This window comes from Hoplias malabaricus, chromosome 14, assembly GCF_029633855.1.
Source record: "Hoplias malabaricus isolate fHopMal1 chromosome 14, fHopMal1.hap1, whole genome shotgun sequence".
Taxonomy (NCBI): Eukaryota; Metazoa; Chordata; class Actinopteri; order Characiformes; family Erythrinidae; genus Hoplias; species Hoplias malabaricus.
In genome coordinates, this window is record NC_089813.1 from 17,007,515 (window position 1) to 17,027,125 (window position 19,611).

Genomic DNA, 19,611 nt, shown 5'->3' on the forward strand with positions numbered 1-19,611 from the left:
AATAAAAACTCTTTTTATACAATTCTAATGATGCTTCCTCACCATATGATAGTTCATGCTTGAGACTGGTCTTGAGTATTGACTAAAAAAACAAGACGTCTCAGCCCCAGTATGCTAGGATTCCTCTCTCTTTGCTCATGACAGAGCAAAGACATCTAGACTATAAAGATTATTAACAACATTAATTCATTTATTGTCTGTAACCGCTTATCCAGTTCAGAGTCACTGTGGGTCCGGTGCCTACCCAGAAACAATGGGTGTGAGGCAGGATCCCACCCTGGAGGGTGTGCCAGTCCTTCACAGGGCAACACATACACGCCTAGGGACACTTTTGAGCTGCCAATCCACCTACCAACATGTATTTCCTCCTGTGGGAGGAAACCCAATCACACACTGGGAGAACACACCAAACTCCTCAAAGACAGTCACCTGGAGCAGGACTGAAACCCACAATCTCCAGGTTCCTGGTGCTGTGTGACTACAACACTACCTGCTGCGCCACAGTGCCTTATCATCCATCCATCCATCCATTATCTGTAACCGCTTATCCAATTTAGGGTCGCGGGGGGTCCAGAGCCTACCTGGAGTCATCGGGCGCAAGGCGGGAATACACCCTGGAGGGGACGCCAGTCCTTCACATGGCAACACAGACACACACACATTCACTCACACACTCACAGTGCCTTATCAACAACAATAAATTTAAATAATTCTCAGGATGAATAATAATATTGTTGTTGTTCATTGTGACAGCAATACATAAATAAAATATGTATTTACTTATTATAAAGAATAGATTTTATTATTATAAAGAATAGCTAAGGACACTTCAGATGTATCCAGTAACTTGACTGGATATGGGATAACCATGCTTCCTGAACAAATATTCAGTCTGAGCCGGCCTCTTTTGGAATACCACTTATCTGTGTCTGTGTCGGTTACCAGATAATGAAACGAGACAGTCTGCAACCTCTTTATTGCATCTGTTGCACTGACAATATCTGCCAAACTGCTGAAGCTGCTGACTTCACAGTGATCATTTTGCTTTTAGGGCTTCAGACGTACTGAAGGGAGAAGACATTCAAAAGTTTCAACAACAGCAAACATCTCAGATGTTCACAATATGGATTTCCTGCCGATAAAGAACAGAGTGGAACATGAAACATTTCGGTTCAACTCCACTGTCTGTGTCTCCAGCCTTTTTGGGGCCTACAATAATGTTCTGCAATTTGCCCAAAGCATGAAGATGTACAAGCTTCTAGGTGTGCAAGCTCGTAACACTCAATGAATGCATCTATAGAAATATGTATCAGTCCAGATATATTTTCCTGAATGACATAGAGGAGAATATTATGCCTTACAAACACGCTAACCTTTAATTACTGATGGAGACTCTCCAGCCAAAGCACAGAAATGTGGGTGTGTTTATCACTGAGAATTAGATTTCCCTAGACAGTTTGAAGAAACTGGACATTTCAAAAGGCCTGAATGGAAAGATATTCCTGGTGTTAATATTTTGGAACATATTTACAAAGAACCTGATACAACTAAGATGTTTAACCCTGCAAAGATGATTGTCGACCCAAGGAGTGTGTTGCAAACATCAGTGCATAACCCACTTCAAACCCCTGAAGACATCTATAGGGTCCCTGTTAATATGTGTTATGTTGTCCATGTTAGAGTAGCTCGACAGAGGGGTCTTACAAAAGACCAGCTGCTTGTTGACAAAAGGGTGTGGGCCTTTGAGAAAGAATTGGTAGCAAATTTTAATCAGCCACTGAAATCCTCAGGATTATTGAATGTTTCAGACTGCCATTTTTAAATGGTTGTCTCCTTATTCTGTTTTTATGGGACTTTGTAAAATCCCATAAATGCCAATATAAATGTAACATCAATATTTAAAATGATAAAAAATAATCATCTTAATATAAAAATAAGATTTGTAATAATATCAAATTTGATCTGATTCACATGTGAGAAGAAATAATATTTTATCTGGTTACAATTTAAACACTAGTGCTGTTTAAAAATCATTTCATTTATTTTCGTTTGTGAGGTTTTTTTTTTTTTTTACTTCGGTTTTTGGGTGACGATCACTGCAATAATATTTAAACCGGTTTTGTGACTATGGTCATTTTTGTGTCTCCAAATAGTTCCTTCATCTTCTATTTTTCTCACAGACAGATGTATTGTTAGTGGTGGAGGATCATTTCTTGGAATTCACAGTGGACAGCACGATGCTAACATTTTGTCAGTATACTTCTTACTCATAATGGTTTATTTTTCATAGTGATTGCAACAATACTAATGATTGAAATTAGTTGATGTTTTCTTTATATGCCCTCAGAATGTGTCACTTTCTAGAACCAATATAACTACCTGCTGGATTCATAGATTATATTGATATGGCGACTTTAAATAATGCAAGAGCTAAAAACACAAACAAAGCAGCAATATTTACATTAGTGTTTATATAAAACTATTTTAATACCAGCAGAAACAATAATTAGAACAAAGAATGAAGACGCCAGGTGTCAATAATAATACAAAATCTAAAAAGATGTATTTAAATAATTTTTAGCGTTATTCACTGAAATTCATGAATCATGGCTATTGAGACAGCAGTGAATCCTAAATGTAAAACAAACGATATAAATCAAAAAGACCCGCCGTGGACTGGCTCCATGCTGTGCTCATCGATGTGTTATGTGTTTATTTATTTAATATTTTATTTTTTTGTTACTGGCCTGTACACTAATTAATTTATAGTCCTGTGTGTATGGTTATAATTTATTGTGTCTGTGGGGACTTTGTGTTTTTAGGATGGCATTGTGGCGGCATAATTTCCATAGAATACATTTTTTTTCTATGTGTGTGTTTCTATGCAAATGGCGGATGCCACTTCAAGGAAAACTAGGTCATGAGAAAGCCATCAGAATAAATAATTATTATAATTGTTTAATATTTAAGGATTTTTAATCACAAAGTCAGAAGAGATGAATGAATATTTCAAATATGGATTTACAAATGATGAAATTTAAACTTTGCTTGCTGGAGTGCATGGGATTGTTTTAAGCATGCAAATGAGACATTGTGGCTATTTATTTATTTTGCCTTCAATGTCAATGTTATTTCCTGTTAAATGTTCATGTGTGATTTTCTTATTTTTCTTAGTGTATGTAGGTTTTGGTGACATCATATTTAGATATTAAATAGATTAAAACATTAAACCAATCTCAGCACTTACTTGTTTAAAGGCCCACATGTAGTACAGGCAAGTCCATGCAAATTCCTCCATAGTTTGTTTGGTATTAATACATGTTTGTACTCGCACCACGACCGAGTTTGAGCCAGAAGCACCCCATAAGTGCCAGACTCTGCCCAGATCTGGCTCAATACCGGTTGTAATAGTTTATTTCTATTTCTACACACAGACTGACATCTTAATTTGGGGTTTTCATTGGTTGTCAGTTATTGTCATCAAATTAAAAGAAATAAACATTTGAAATATCAATTTGTGTGTAATGAATGAGTATAATATACAAGTTTCACTTTTTAAATTACTGAAGTAAACCAACTTTTCCATGATATTCTAATTTTATGACCAGCACCTGTACATTCAATGCAATGAGATCAGTAACTGTGCTTTTCATACAACCTTGACACAATGTAAACATACAGCAATTGCAATATTTACAAACAGTACATAAAATCAATAAATAGAAAATGCATTTCTAAGTGCATTTGAAAGTGTCGTGAAGAGTCTCCTTTCTTACCTCCATTTTCAACCTGTCCCTCAGCCAGAGCATCATTCCAACCTGCTACAAAACCACAACCATCATCCCCCTCCGCAAGAACCGGCTTTTGGACTTCCTGACTGGCAGGCCCCAGTCCGTCAGGGTTGGCAACAGGACTTCAGCCAGTATCACCACCTACACTGGGGTTCCACAGGGATGTGTCCTCAGCCCCATCCTCTACACCCTGTTCACCCATGACTGTGTCGCCTATCACAAGGACAACATCATCCTCAAGTTCGCAGATGATACTGCAGTGATAGGATGGATCACTGATGGAGATGAAGAGGCCTACAGGAGGGAGGTGACCAGGCTGGTAGCATGGTGTGAGGACAACAACCTCACCCTCAACACAGACAAGACGAAGGAGCTGATAGTGGATATGAGGAAAAAGAAAAGACCTCATCAGCCACTGTTCATTGCTTGAAGTAGAGAAGGTGAGCAGCTTTAAATACCTGGGCGTCCACAACAGTGAGGATTTTGCATGGACATTGAACACCATGCAGCTGGTCAAAAAGGCTCAGCAGCGGTTGTATTTCCTGAGGACGCTGAGAAAATTTGGAATGTCAACCAAACTCCTCAGAAATTTTTATAGCTGTGTTATCGAGAGCCACCTGACCAGCTGTATCACCATGTGGTATGGCAGCACAACTGTGATGGACCGAAAACGCTTGCAGAGAGTAGTGAAGACTGCTGAGATCATCACCAGGACTCCACTACCCTCTCTGCAAAGCATCTACCACCAGAGAGTCCGCAGGAGAGCTGCCTCAATCCTTAAAGACCCCATCCACCCCCAGCATGGACTGTTCACACTTCTGCCCTCAGGCCGGAGGTACAGAAGTGTCAAATGCAAAACCACTAGGTTAAATAACTCTTTCTTCCCTACTGCCATCAGACTCTTCAACCTACCTCAGAAATAACTCTGCACTTTACTGTCAACATGTTTACATGCCTACATGCCTCTGTCATTTACTGTCACACAAACGATTGTTTCTACTTATTGCTGTTTTTGATTATAGCTCTTGTTCACTTTACCGTTCACCCATGTATAAAATCTCAGTGAACTTTGCACTTTATTAGTTATCCAGTTATTCGTTGTATTTACTCTTCCATTTGGCATTCTTGGTGAGGAGCAAAAGAAAAAATTTCATTGTACATGGAACCTGTTCCTTACTGTGCAAATGACAATAAACTCTTTGAACTTGAACTGGACAACAGGGACCTTCAGGACGTGCAGTGTAGTGAAAGTACACTCAAGTGTAGTCACCTCAGACACCTGCATTTCTCACTGCCCCACTAGTTTTCTTGCTGCAGTCCATCTTTACACAATTACATAAAAAAATGAATTAGCTCATGTTCAGTTAATTTTGAAAATTTTATATAATTTCACAGCTCCAAAAATAAACTACTTCACAAGATTTTGTTTATTTTTTTTCTCTCAATAAATGGGTTTCTATCTTTTTCAATATAACCTCCTTCAACCCATTAATCAATAGCCCAAAATCAGTGCTACCCCCTGACAAAGATTATTGTATGTGTAATTATAATTTTAAACATTAAATTACACCAAAAACCAGCCCTGAGCTAGTACCTTACGCCTTCTTAATGTGTTTAAGCAGTTTTATTTCTTATTTTATTTTTTATACTGAGGTATGAGCATCGTCTTGTAAAATACTCCATTAAACCACATAATTACTAAAATTAAAATTCTCATGTAAGAGCGATTGTCATCTCATTTAAGTGTTTTCTGTGTCAGGGGGAAAAAGGAGCTAACTAGAGTTAAACAGGTTAGCCTAGCTAAAGTTTGTCATTTGAAAAAAAAAACGGTTCAATATTACGTATGTAACATACAGCAAATGATAGAATAACGTACATAACATTAACAATGTTAACTACATTTGAGCGATACCAAAATATTTATGTATCCAAAAATCTAAAGTTACAATGAAATACGTCATTGTAAGAATTGTACGTCATTGAGAATTCAGAAGGCCTCAGCTGGGGGAAGAGCCTTTTCTTATAAAGCCCCCAAACTCTGGAATGATCTTCCAGAAAATGTTCGGGACTCAGACACAGTCGCAATCTTCAAATCTAGGCTAAAAACTCATTTGTTTAGTTTATCTTTTGGTAGTGAAAACATGACACCAGGCAGCTGGGTCCGGACCCAATCCGTGGCCTCATTTGCTCTTTTTACCATAGGGCCCAACTGCTTGGCCTCGTGTCTCGGATGGAGAGCTAGTGAAATGTGTGGTGCTGCCGTGTCAGACAGTTTATACCAATTATGTTGTTGTGGTGTTAGTGAGACAGGAGATGCCACCCCTTCAGGACCCACATAAATCCCTGTGGTGTCAACCGACCACTGTGTGCCCTCTAATTCTGTTTGAAAAGATTCATAGTAAGTTAAATCTCCCCCTACATCATAGAACAGGGTGACATGGAACGTGTCGGGCGGAGGGACATAGGGTGCCATGGCTGTAATCCAAGGCGACCACTGGTGGAACAAAGCAATGAGTCGTGGTGACGGGTCCGTCTGTCCAGTCACTAAACCCCAATAAATGTCTACCGACTCATCCTGCTGAGGTCTCATCAGATAGTGTACCCCACCACTGCCACAGTTTTGTGTCCGTCCAACCACGTAAGTGTGATCCCATCTGGTTGACATAAAATAGTGACTCCCATTTTCATCAACAAGTCTCTACCACAAATGTTCAAGGGTGCTTGTGGTGCAATTAAAAATGAATGTGACACAGTCTGTGTACCAGTACTGACTGGCAAATGTCTTGTTTTTGGCAGTGATGTAGGTTTCCCCGAGAAGCCCCTTACTTGCACAGTGTGTTCGCTCATCAGATGTGTGGGTAATACTGTGTTGATGGCTGACCATGTGGCTCCCGTGTCTACCAGAAAAAGGATTTCGGAGTCCCCCACAGTTAATGACAGCATGGGTTCTGCCCTGGCCCTGCTGTCCTGGTGCTCCTCTGGGCCCCGTCAATGTCCACCCCACGGCTCCATGCTGTATTGGCCAGCAGAAAGATGTGATGGCTCCGGTTTTGGTGCCGCCTGTGGGTGTGGTGCCTGGTGTGGATAGCTGGTGTCGGTCTGCCCAGTGGTCCAAAGCTCCACATCTTAGGCACGCCCCGGTCCGGCGGCGGACCCTGCCCCTCCACCTACCATTACCCCGCCACCTGCCCCCTGAGTAGGGCTGATATGGGAAATATGGAATTAGTCCATAATTTTACGGTGGGTTTTGTGGTGGCCCTGATTGGGTCGGCATATATGTTTGTGTGTTCATATATGTTTGAGGTGATTGAATATTTGGTGATACTGCAGTCATAGGCATCATGGTGTCAGACTTGCTTTTTATTATCATTTATAGATTTCCTGGCTTCTGCTAGTTGAACAGTTAGTAGGTCTCTTTGTAACTTAACTGTCTCCTTGTCTATATTATCTAATTTTTCCTTATAATTGTTCATATAGAAAAGATCATAGTTAGGTTGAGTAGATGTCTGAGCCTGTCTCTCTATTTCAGCTGCTTCCATGGAAGTAGTTGATCTTTTAATAATATTTCTAAAATCCCCTAGTGCTATAGTCATACCACCTGTCAGACTGTCCAGCTTTCTTATCCAGGCAGCCGCTCCACTACATAGAGGCGGAAGCTGATCGACCAAAGTCTGTGCATCAGTCAGTGTTAATGGTACATATTTATATGTTCCTGTACTAGTGGCCACTAATGGAAGCATAGTGCCGACGTTAGTGTCAGTCCTATACCTGTCAGGCGGGTGTCGGGGTCTGGTGCTTCGTCTCAAAATGTCCGTTTTGTCTGAGGTATGCATGTCACATTCTAAAGTCTGTTGTTTTAATTCCAATTGTCTCTTTTCTTCTAGTATGAGGTCTTCCATGGCACGCAATGTTTTGTTCAAATCAGTCATCCGTCTACCACCACGTCGTCCGTTCGCACTGTCCTCATCATCTGCTATAAGTCCCTCATCTTGGTCAGAGTCATCCGTTGTGACATGTCCCTCTAAATCTGCTTTAATCCTGATGTTTTGTTTATTTTTACGTGGCATCGGGTTCTTAAATGGTGTTGTCAGTGTTTGTTTACTGACAAGGCGCGGTTTATCCTGTTCTACATGCTTTCCCGTGTCATCTATAATGTCAGAACAGTCAGTGTTCATAGTTGTGTGTGGAATTAAAAGTGACTCATGTGGCTTTCGCAATTAAAATGGATCTTCTGTGTATCCCTTTGTGTGTGTGACTCTATGGCTTGCCTGGTCACAAGCAAAGCCCCTCCCTTCGGTGTCCATCCGTAAACTCACTGTGCCTGAGTCTATACTAACAACAGGATATTGTCAGGTGGTGTGACGAGGCCTAAGTTTTATGGCGGAGGCGGAGCTGTAGGCTCCTCCCCTTTGTGTTTTGTATACTCAGTTTCCACTTGCGTGTTCTCGGCAGTGAGTGAAAGAGCCTTCGACCGTGGCGGACCTAGTGTTTTCAATGTAACAAGCTGTATTGTCATACTCAGGAAGACTATTTTAATAGTTAGAAGCTCCGCAAGGTCCGTTTTAGCTGTTAAGAGCTTTGCCTTAGCTCTTTGGAAAAGGCTAGCCTTACTAACCTCTGCTTCAGCCTAACGTAATATTAGCTCCTTTTCTCTCTTCAACTGATTAATGCAGGTTCTCAAAGATACAGTGTCCCCTGTGTGTGTTTTAACCCAGTCATCAAATCTCTTGAGCACACTTTTGTGCACAATATCCTGCTTTTTCAAATTTATTACTCCATTTTTCAATCCCTCAGTTATTATTTCAATTTGCTGAACTAACGGTTTCCATTCCCAATTCCCCATGCCGTAAATGGCGTTAAGTTCATTATGCAAATCTCTAGTAATAGCCATGTTGTCTGTAAGGAGCTGATTAAAAAAATTGGACCTTACCTGAATGGGTCTTCGTTCTAGTTCACTCTGTAATTGCAAATCAATTAACACCGCTAGGTTTCATCACAATTTCAGAGTTCACAGAACAGGTTCCCAGGGTCTCCCCCAGACAGCGCCCACGCACCCCTTAGCGCTCTCCGGCTCAGTTTATATAAAAAAGAAAAGAAAAGTTTTAAAGTCAAGTTTTCAAGCTCAGCCAAGAAAAGCAGAACCCCCTCAGCCCTGTGAAGAATTTCACAGGTGTATAAAAACATAGGCATGCCTTCAGACACAGTATTGAATTAGAAGCAAACCAAGCCTAATTTACATTAATTATCAGATCGGCCCACGAACCGAAAAAGCTCTTTAGTCAGACGCAAATACACACCAATATATGAAATAGAATTTGTAATAAACAGAAAAAACCAAAGACTATATTTTATATAACCGAACACACTTATCAGTCAACAAGCCACCATCGTGCCTATTATGTGGAGTATCTATTTCCAAGCGAACAGAATAAACATGATCAGCTCACCATCAATAAGCAGTCAAATTACAAGATATATTATAAAAAAGTGAAAACAAAATTTTGAGAACTACTAAAATAGCAAGCAAGTTACAAAATATGTTATGATGAACGAAAAGTTCAAACCGAGGCAGAAAATAAATTTTTAACACAAACTACCACCGTCAAATGCAAACTGAACCGGAAAAATAAGATTCTTAGGACAATAAGCAGTAAACAAAATACCAAATATATTTTTATCCACTACAAGTCTAAATTAACCCCAATAACAAAGAAACCAGATTCAAAATTAGAGCAAGTGTTCAAGTAACAATTTTCCCTTTAATTCCCATGTTTAAACCTTACAGTTTCCCCAATGTACCCTATTAATTCCTCAGCTTTACACCTTGCTCTCCTTTCTCCTATTCTCAACATCTAAAAACGTCTTTCTGGAGCTCATTGTCTATATTTTCTTAATGTATAGTCTCCAAGTAAGCTCATTTATTTTACTTTATATATTTTACTTTAAAAACGTCTTCCGTTCAGGCTCATTGTCATAAATAAACAAACCCCTCATGCTATTGAGGTTCATATTCTTTAAATAACTGTCCTTGAACGAAGCTCATAATTTTTACCATTACAAATTTCTTTCCCTATTAATTTCTAAATCTCTCATTCTTTATCACATTTCCCCTTTTTCTTTAAACACACTCTATCTCTGACACTCTCTAGGCAGAGGTGTCCTTTCCCCCCTTTTCTCTAAACACACCCACATAAAATTTATGGGTCTTTACAGCACATGGAGAGTTCTCCCCACACAAACACACAAAGGCAACCGCAGAAGAAAAGGGGGTTGATCAGTCCCCCGCTTTCTCCTTTTTCTTCCCCAAAAAAATTGTTTTTTTTTTCAGCTGACACACATACATAGTTACAGACTAAGGGACAAAGTTATAAGAAGAGAAAAAGGAGGGGGTGAGACACACACTCAGCTGACACATACACATACACAGCAAGACACTCCTCTATCGCCCTCTAGCGAGCAGAAACGTACACAACAGTCATGCAAACAGCCCCACAAAATAATAACACACAAAATACACAGTCAAATTTCATTAAAATACACCACAAACTCTGGCGGGAACAACTTCCGCTCAATATCTTATAAATCTGCGGGAAAAACATCCGCGAATATTAATATAAAATGTGCGGGAACAACTTCCGCTCCTTTTTTGTTTATTTATTTTGCGGGAACAACTTCCGCTCCTATTTTTTATTTATTTCGCGGGAACAACTTCCGCATATGAATATACTTTAGAGGAGACGAACTCTCACGGACTAACCCTTAGACCGAGCAATTAATTCGGTACCTCGTCAGGTTCCGAATGGAGGACGCCACCACTCTGTCTCAGATGGGTACAGCTCCATCTATTATATTTTAAATTCCATAAACAAGCAACCCCAAATGTATAAATCGATAAAAAATTCCATCCATCCATTATCTGTAACCGCTTATCCAATTTAGGGTCACGGGGGGTCCAGAGCCTACCTGGAATCATCGGGCGCAAGGCGGGAATACACCCTGGAGGGGACGCCAGTCCTTCACAGGGCAACACAGACACACACACATTCACTCACACACTCGAGTCGCCAATCCACCTGCAACGTGTGTTTTTGGACTGTGGGAGGAAACCGGAGCACCCGGAGGAAACCCACGCGGACACGGGGAGAACACACCAACTCCTCACAGACAGTCACCTGGAGCGGGAATCGAACCCACAACCTCCAGGCCCCTGGAGCTGTGTGACTGCGACACTACCTGCTGCGCCACCGTGCCGCCCCCGATAAAAAATTATAAAAACATATTTAAAATAAATTGATTTGCTCATTACCTCACTCCAGACCGCCTTTAGACCTCCGCACCGCTCTAATTTTGAAATTCCAATATGCAGAATTTGAATAAAACAGGGTCTGCTCACCCACCTTAGTTCATTGCGGTCGCGAGTGGAAAGGAATCCGAAGTCGGTCTTGTTCTCACACTTCCACACATCCGGGGTCACCAATTGAAGATTAAAATGTTCTTTTTGGACCGTTCCCAAAGTAATTAAAATTTAGAAAATATCAAAAAGTTCCAAAATAGAACCTTCCTCCTCGGGGAGGCGTGCTCGTTCTGGAAGTTTTACAAAGACCAGTCGAGTGAAGTTCAAAGCAAATCAAAGTATTTATTAACAATACTGGATCCAGGAGAACTAATACATAAGAAACCCGTCTAATGGCCTTCCCCAATAAAGTTCTGAGGTCTTCTCCCATCTGACTCCACAGTTATACCCCAGATGACGTATAGCCTGGTGGTGAGGCATTTCTAGCTGATTAACATATATTAATATGCATAATATGACATGTTAGTACTCAGCTCTCTCGCGTGCAAGTTTTCCATGCACCTGTGACCCCAAAACACTCATCATGCCCTTCTGACTAGTACCTTTTCCTTTCCCAAGCCTCCTTTTCTGTCACCAAAATTTAGAGGAGTCACTAATGGACTTCAGGTCAAAATGGCCCTAAAGTTCAGCTGTCCTAGCTAACACTTGTAATTTATATCAGCATGATAAAAGCCTAAGTGCAGATCTGTTCAATGTTAGAAGTCTAAGAATTTAGAAAGGTGTAAAAACTGAGTCAAAATGCCAGTTAGTGTACAGATTCTAAACTGTTTAAATGCATGATTAAATACTGGTTAATCATTCATATGAGTACATATAAGATACAAGATTTCACACAATTATAAATGCTTAATTTTAACTAATCATTTAAGGATATTTGTCCACTAACACAAAGTAATAAAATTATTTTCTACAACAGTAGCTAATGCTCCCCCATAGATAAAGGCGGCAGATTCGGGGGGTCCATGGACACAGGGAATTATAGTAAACTGAGATGCTGGTGCTGTCGTCCCGCCGCTTCTCGCGATCACTCAGGTTTGTTGACGGTGGAGCAGAGGGATGCCAGTGTTTCAGGATTGTTGCCCCTGGCTTGCTCACTTGAGGGTTTTACATTTGTTTTTACATCTCATGTCAAATCTTTGTCTTACTGGAATTCTGTGAAGCTGCTTTGTGACAACATCAGTTGTGAAAAGCGCTATATAAATAAATTTGATTTGATTTGATTTGATTCTTGTGTGGTTTTACAGCGGTTCACTTCTGCCACCTTCCGGTTTCTCATTCAGAGTTCATTCGTGTTAATGATATCGTTCCAGTCCAGTCGTCTTCAAAAACTTAAATAGCAATCTCCACCCTTCAGCACGACACTGTCTAATATGTTAAAATGTTGATTCTGTTTATTTAATTTTTATTTTTTACATCGTTTTCCAGACAGTTACCAGTCTTGTCTTTTATTTTTAAGCAGCCAGCCGACAGTGTGGAGCCTGAAACAGAACTGGCCCAGATCTATCTTGCTAGCTGGGATGGAGATTCAGTGGGGGTCACAAATTCTGATGGCAGCTGTCAGAAATTGTGACCCCCTATGCCAAAGCTATGAAGTAGCGCCCTTTAGTGTCAGACAATTCGATGGTCACAGAATTTGGTGTTACACCGGCATGTGTTATTTGTGTGTGGGCAGATATAATTTTGTTAGCTGCTTAAAGGCTAAGCACCAGCTATATGAAAGTGTGAAACAAATAAATACAGTGGAATTTGAGTTCCTAACTTGTGTTTATTGATAGTCAGAAAACATGTTATTTCTTACTAATTGAAGAAAAGACTGTTGGTCCACCTCCCAACGGTGTTTGGAAACTCTAATAGGCGTCTTGCCTGTGACGTTAATGGTGGACAAGAACTCTATAAGTTGCACTTAATTTAATGCAAAATGACGAAAAGGTGTGTTGTTTTGGGCGTCAATAATTCAATGTGCAGTGGGACATCTGTGCACAAATGGCCCAAAGATCCCAAAATTGACTAAATTTGTCAATTTTAAACGGGCACTTTGGAAGGGACCATCCACTCACTCCATTATCTGTAGTGCTCATTTCACTGGCACTTTTCCAACAATATGGCCATGTAAGGAAACCAACGAAAGGTGTTCAGGATCCTCTGCATACATGGAGCTAAACAGGGTAGGTACACTTCGCCTGTTTTCGTTGGTGTTAGTTAACGTTAGCTTGACTTGCTAAACTTGGTGGCTCAGATTATACTTGGCTGCATTACGGAGGTTTATAGTGTCGTTCGAGTTCAACTTCGATCACATTTACAAAAATAACGGTACCTCTAAATGAGTTTAGCTTATTGCCAGGCTATTGTCATGAATAATGTTGGTTATTTAGCTAGCTAGATACTGTCATAACAGTCAGTCATAACGGTGTTTTACCGGCATTGTTCAGCTGTTGTCCACCAGTGACGTCACGGTTGCGTTCAAGAATTTCCGTAGCGAGCTTGGCTTTTTCCGTCAATTTAATAAAAGTGTAGTTTTAAAGCAAATTAAGCTGCTATTTTCATTTTAATACGAAAATTGTGAATAAGAAGCAAAGTTCTGCCCCCTAAACAACATTTATGGTAGAAGTGAAATCGATAAGTAATCAGCCTTGTCCAGTCTAAATATTTTACTTTACTGGGGTGTTTGGACATTAAAGGCTTGTAAATGCAGGGAAATGGCGGCCGCTCGATCACGTTTTTTTTGTCTTTTTCTTGCATAGGTTTGATGTGTGTTGATTATGGCACATATTTCTTACCTTTTATGGTCCGAAGTTCTTAGAGTCGTGCTTGTTTGTTAAGTTTTCCTCAGACTGGCAACCTGGGGGAGCTTTACATCTGGGGAGGAGGCAGCTCTCTTTACTGTTTTGAAACTGTATTATAGTTCCGAATTTTCACTTGGTGTCAGTATAACAGATTGTTCCTTTAAAATAGGATATGGTATTATTTGTCATCAAAGCTTTTGTAATTTAGTAATTAATTATTTTTTCTGTTTGGGCTCTAGATTTTCCAGCCCCACTTACAATATCGCAAAACATTGATGAGGGTGAAAAACAAAACCTTTTGTCACTATGATTTTAAAGTAACACCACATAGTATATTAACCTTAAAATTACATTGATCCTCCACTGACCTGTAATAGAGACAAACAGAACATTGTCATTGCTATTCTGGATATAGCACTGCAGAAACTAAACTATGTAACATTTGGCAGTGGGTAGGATACCTCCCCTCAGCCCCAGATGCTCCGCCCATAAGTACACTGGGAGACTGATTGGCTATCTGTACAACTCTGTATATGCATTTCAGTGTGTCATTTTCTACTGGCTCTGGTCAAACCAGATGAATCAATGGTTGCATCCAATGTGAATCAAAGATTGTTTTACTGCTACACAGTCTAATGCCTAATGGCTTTATACTTCTCTAGCCAACTTTAGGCATTATTAATGGTGATCTTAGGCTTATGTGCAGCAGAGCATTCCATTTTATTTTATATTGTCTTTACCCAAGCTGAATGATCACTTTGGAGTAGCTGAAATAAGAAGTGTCTAAAATATATGGAAATACAGTGATAAGTCTAAAATGGTCTTTACTCTTATAAAACACTGTACAGTCAAAAAGAAATCCTTTCAAAATTTTAAAAGAAACAAAACTGGTTCTTCTTCTATCACTTGTGAGGGACAAAAAATGTGGGTTTAGCCACAGATTAAAAGTGTAGTGGCTATAAAGAATTAATTAAGGTGATAATGAAAAAAATAAATGTTAAAAAATACATTTGCTTTTGTCCCTTTTTTGCTTTCCTAGACATTTTGCTAACGATAAAAAGTTGCTTACTACTAATAATAATAATATTAATTAAATGTTTTTTTTGGAATTTTGGTTATCTGAGTTACATTATATTGGAGGACCTATTGCAGCATTATATATCATCAAAGTAATTTTTGAAAATTTAAGTGTTGGTAAGTAAGAGATGATCTTACCATAGCACATTATTGTAGTAGCTGATCTGATGTTATATTGGCATAGCCACATAAGAAATAATATATACATTCATTAATTGTCTGTGTGGAGCTGTGTGATTGCAAAACTACCTGCTGCACATACATTGATTCATTATCTGTTTCATTATCTGTAAGTGCTTATCCAGTTCAGGGTCGCGGTGGGTCCAGAGCCTACCTGGAATCATTGGGCAAGGTGGGAATACACCCTGGAGGGGGCGCCAGTCCTTCACAGGGCAAGCTGCACATACATGTTATATTAAAATAGACTAACAAAAAATAAATAAATAAAGTACATTAGATTTTAGACAGCTACTGTATCATTTGCTATGTAGTATATTGTTCAGCAGTGAATTCACCCCCCAAAAAAGCCAGAACAACCTCTAAGATCATACAACTAAATTTAATGGAATAATTAGTATTCCAACCTTTTTTACATCTGGAGTTTTCTAAGGCAAGGTTTTTCAAACTTTTTTCTGGTGACTCACATTTTGTCCATGATGTTTTCACGCGACCCAGGCAAACACACACACACACACACACACACACACACACACATATATATATATATATATATATATATATATATATATATATATATATATACAAACTGGATTCCAAAAAGGTTGGGACACTAAACAAATTGTGAATAAAAACTGAATGCAATGATGTGGAGATGGCAAATGTCAATATTTTGTTCGTAATAGAACATATATGACAGATCAAAAGTTTAATCTGAGTAGATGTAACATTTTAAAGGAAAAATATGTTGATTCAGAATTTCATAGTGTCAACAAATCCCAAAAAAGTTGGGACAAGTAACAATAAGTGGCTTGAAAAAGGAAATTGAGCATATAACGAACAGCTGGAAGACCAATTAACACTAATTAGGTCAATTGACAACATGATTGGGTACAAAAAGAGCTTCTCAGAGTGTCAGTGTCTCTCTGAAGCCAAGATGGTAAGAGGATCACCAATTCCACCATTGTTGTGCAGAAACATAGTGCAGCAATACCAGAATGGTGTTACCCAGCGTAAAATAGCAAAGACTTTTAAGTTATCATCATCAACCGTGCATATCATCAAAAGATTCAGAGAATCTGAAACAATTGCTGTGTGTAAGGGTCAAGGCCGTAAAACTCTACTGGATGCTCATGATCTCCGGGCCTTTAAACGTCACTGCACCTCAAACAGGAATGCCACTGTCAAGGAAATAACAGAATGGGCTCAGGAATACTTCCAGAAAGCACTGTCAGTGAACACAATCCACCGTGCCATCCGCAATTGCCAGCTGAAACTCTACAGTGCAAAGAGAAAGCCATTTCTTAGCAAGCTCCACAAGCTCAGACATTTTCACTGGGCCAGGGGTCTTTTAAAATGGAGTGTGGCAAAATGGAAGACTGTTCTGTGGTCAGATGAGTCATGATTTGAAGTTCTTTATGGAACACTGGGATGCCATGTCATCTGGACCAGAGAGGACAAGGATAACCCAAGTTGTTATCAATGCTCCGTTCAGAAGCCTGCATCACTGATGGTATGGGGTTGCATGAATGCTTGTGGCATGGGCAGCTTGCATGTCTGGAAAGGCATTTAATGCAGAGAACTATGTTCAGGTTCTAGAACAACATATGCTCCCATCGTCTCTAGACGTCATCTCTTTCAGGGAAGACCCTGCATTTTTCAACAAGATAATGCCAGACCACATTCTGCAGCAATAACAACATCATGGCTACGTAGGAGAAGGATCCAGGTACTGAAATGGCCAGCCTGCAGTCCAGATCTTTCACCTATAGAGAACATTTGGCGCATCATAAAGAGGAAGGTGCGACAAAGAAGTTCCAAGACGATTGAACAGTTAGAGGCCTGTATTAGACATGAATGGGAGAGCATTCCTATTTTTAAACTTGAGAAACTGGTCTCCTCTGTCCCCAGATGTCTGAGTGTTGTAAGAAGAAGGGGGGATGCCACACAGTGGTAAAAAATGGCCTTGTCCCAACTTTTTGGGGATTTGTTGATGCCATGAAATTTTGAAACAACATTTTTTTTTCCTTAAAATGATACATTCTCTCAGTTTAAACTTTTGATCTGTGATTTGTGTTCTATTCTGAATAAAATATTAGATGTTGGCACCTCCACATCATTGCATTCAGTTTTTAATCACAATTTGTTTAGTGTCCCAACTTTTTTGTGTGTGTGTGTGTGTGATTAACAAGAAGAGAGGGCAACACGCATATCAGCACTAGCTTTCAGTCGGTTTCTCAGCTCTGTCTTCATCTGAGTTAGAACGGAGAATCCCACTTCGCACAAATATGTTGTTGTGAAAGGCAGTAGTAATAAAACACTTATTCTGCTGAGCAGTGGGTAGTCATCTGAGAGGCCAATCCAGAATTTTGATAATTTCTCATTTTTGTAGAGTGTTTTCAGTAATTGAAGCATTTCTGACTCCTCCAGGGGGGTTAGATTTAATGATGCTATTGATTCTGGGGTTTCAAACTCTAAATGATTTTTCACCCACCGCTTATTATAAAGATCATCAAACTTCCCAGGTGGAAAGTAGTGCGTGCCAGTCCTTCCAGATGTGCTTTAATAAGGTGTGTGATGTCAGCAACCACTTTCTTTAAAACACACGTTTCCTCTATGTGCTTGTTCATTTTGGGAAAAATGTAGAAAGACTGGGATTTGATTCAAAGTTGCCACAACTTTATTGACTTCTGAAAACTTTGAATTTGTTCACAGTGTCTGAAAAAACAGCCATGTCCTTGAGGTTTTAGGTTCAGTTCATTTAGGATGGAAAAAATTGTCAGTAATGTATGACATAGTTAGCAGCCCAGCCATTTCTCATCAGAAAAGAAATCTGCAAGTTCTGACTGCTTTTCCAAGAGAAAAGTGTTTACTTCTTCTCTCAGCTCGTAAATTCTGCTGACCATTATACCCTTCAACAGCCGTCTGACATCCGTGTGAAAAAGATGCGTGTACTGCGCATCCATTTCAGAACAAAAGCTCTCGAACAGACGACTGTTGAGAGCACTGCCTTTGATGAAGTTGACAAATTTTACAATGTCTTTCATCACTAATTCCATCTCTGGTGGCATTCTTTTTCCTCCGAGTGCTTTATGGTGAATAAAGCAATGATTCCATGCAGGCTGCCCCATCGCTTGTCACACCTTTGCAGTTAACCCAGTCCAGCCCATGAGTTGTTATATATAAGTTTAATTGTTCAAAAATCTGTTCACCTGTGGTTCTTGAGGGCAGTGTCAAACAGCAAAAGAGGTCCTCAACAAATTCGCTTTCCCAAACGTATCTCACATACACCAACAACGTCGGCGCATGCAGAAATATCAGTGCTTTCATCCAGCTGAGTAGCAAGATTTTTGGCTGTTTGTAATCTGGATATTATAATCTGTTTGTTATCTGGTGGTTAAATGGCGTTGTAAATTTCCCGGCTTCAAACTTTTGTACGCCAGCTTTTCACCACAAATAAGGCACATTTGCTTATCATCTTTACTTGCACTGGGAAAGTTTACAAATCCAGACTTTAAAAATTAATCTTTATAGACCCTAGCACTCGTTTTTTTGTTTTTTCTTGACTGGCTCAGCAGCTACGCGATTAGCTTGTAGGTCACTGCCTTCTCCCCTGGAATATTCTCCCGTTTGCTCTTAAGGATTGCACACCTTTTCAGTTGTTTCTGGAGCCACAGTCTCAGTCTGTCATTTTCTGGAAAAGAACTTTCTATGCTATCGGCACTTGGCCTATTCATTTTTCAGCTCCGATATTATTATTCTGAATAAAACATTTGAACAGCAGCAACTAGGCTCAACAGATCTGAGCTGCAGCACTGTTATAAAGCCCACACTAGGGGTCGTTCGTGATGTGGCTGTTAAAACAACTGTTTTTGTGAGTGTGAAAAAATATATTTATTTTAATTATTTATTAATTTATTTTTGAGCGACCCATTTTTTTGGGCTCGTGACCCAGAGTTTGAAAAACACTGTTCTAAGGACATAGCCAGAACAAAACCCAAATTTTATACCACTAGAGGGAAGCACGGATTTAACATAGTTTTCTATGGCCACTTCAAGAAACTAAAGAAGGAAATCAATACCAGTCCTGCAACAGGTCCTTCAGAATTTGAAAACATACTCACCAGATGTTGGCACAGCTGCTCTGGCCAAATGATGTAAATTTGTATGTATGTATCTTTACACTTATATAGCGCCTTTCTAGACAAGGACGCTTTACAATCCACACTGCTCAGAACACTCACACACTGGTGAGAAGCGGCAGCCAAACGCGCACAGCATACTCTCGACCAGGAACCACCGTCCACCTGGAGGACTGCATCGGGCACTAGAGTTTAACCCAGGATAGAGCGCTAATCCATATTTGGGCTCACACACATGTATACAGACATTCATTCACATACCAGAAGCCAATTCACCTACCCTCCAT

General features: G+C 39.7%; 2 pseudogenes; one reads left to right on the top strand and one right to left on the bottom strand.

Moving 5' to 3' along the window:
• The first annotated feature begins 948 nt into the window (after nucleotides 1-948).
• LOC136666323 (uncharacterized) lies at nucleotides 949-1,822 on the top strand (annotated as a pseudogene).
• A 15,544-nt stretch (nucleotides 1,823-17,366) lies between these two features.
• Nucleotides 17,367-19,611, bottom strand: LOC136665593 (protein FAM200A-like; annotated as a pseudogene).